The sequence below is a fragment of the Galeopterus variegatus genome, unplaced genomic scaffold (genome assembly GCF_000696425.1).
Source record: "Galeopterus variegatus unplaced genomic scaffold, G_variegatus-3.0.2 Scaffold836, whole genome shotgun sequence".
NCBI classification, from domain to species: Eukaryota; Metazoa; Chordata; class Mammalia; order Dermoptera; family Cynocephalidae; genus Galeopterus; species Galeopterus variegatus.
Window position 1 is genome coordinate 322,116 of NW_007726947.1, and position 1,183 is coordinate 323,298.

Sequence of the window (1,183 nt, forward strand, 5' to 3'; positions counted from 1 at the left end):
CCCAAAACTTGAAAAATAAAAAAAAAAAAAAAAAAAAAAAAAAAAAGCCTAACACTGTTGATCAATAGGAAGAAAAATGAACATCAGAAACCTACGTTACTTCCAAATCACACAAAACGCGTTCCTGTTTACAGTGAATAAAATATCTGCAGAGGCAAGTTCAAGAAAATTTACCTTCTGCCTGCTGATTTATTACATTCCAAAAGGAACCCCCCCCCCATTTTTTCATAGTCTTACCTCACCAGGGAAGCTAGGGCCTCTGTCAGAATGAGGAACTAAAGTGGCCTGTCAAAACTCGAAGTCAATATTTTGCCACCACATTAACAAAAATAACACATTATAGTCCCAAATGCTAGTTAAGTTCTATTACTTAACTTTAATCACAAAATACACCAGGACAGCATTCAAAAGCAGCCAAGCCTCAACACAAAGTTTCAAAACAAAACCTCTCTCAATGTTGGGGTAGTAGCCAATCTGGGAGCAAAAAAGCACCACACAGCAGCCGCATTCGGCTACTAAGACAGATCTCAAACTTATCAAAGACAGTCACAACTGCAGCTCCTGTCACCCAGAAGCTCAAAGAGAGAGGAGCGAGCCAAAGACAGTCCTGGGAGCTAGCCTTTCTGGAGACGGCCAGGCCGAGCTCGCTCAGACAAGGAGGAAGTAACTGCCAGATAAAAAAGCCCCGAACAGCTCCAACTGCAGCCGCTGTGCCTCCCACAACTGCCCACATTCCCGCCCCACTCGGGGCTCCGCGAGGAAGGGAACAGAGCGCAGGTCTCCCGAGAGAGGCTGGGGACCACAAGTCCACGTCTTTTGGGGGAGCAATGGCAGAACTCGAGCCCCGGGTTCGAGAGCCTGCTCGGAGGGAATGTTGGCGGGGGGGGCGGGTGGACACCTAGAAAAGGGTCGCCCAGGAGGCGGGGCCTGCCGGCTGGAAGCAGCACCTCTTAGCACCCTGGCCGCCCCCCGGGAGAAACACGGGCGCACACCCCGACGCGGAAGCCATGCCTGCCAGAGCTCGGGGTGCCCAGGTGCCGGCGGGGGGCGCTAAGGAGATACGGGGGCGCGAAACTGGGTTACCCCCATCCCACCGCCCCCTCACAAAGGCCCCCGGGGAGGCCGCCCGCAGGCCCCGCAGCCCCGGCCTCGAGTGCCCGCCTCGGCCGCCACTCACCGCCAG

General features: G+C 53.8%; 1 protein-coding gene across 1 annotated transcript in view; it reads right to left on the reverse strand.

Annotated features, from left to right (window-relative positions):
- KDM3B (lysine (K)-specific demethylase 3B) overlaps nt 1-1,183 on the reverse strand; it is a 65,905-nt gene that overhangs the window by 64,503 nt on the left and 219 nt on the right. The window lies entirely within an intron of this gene.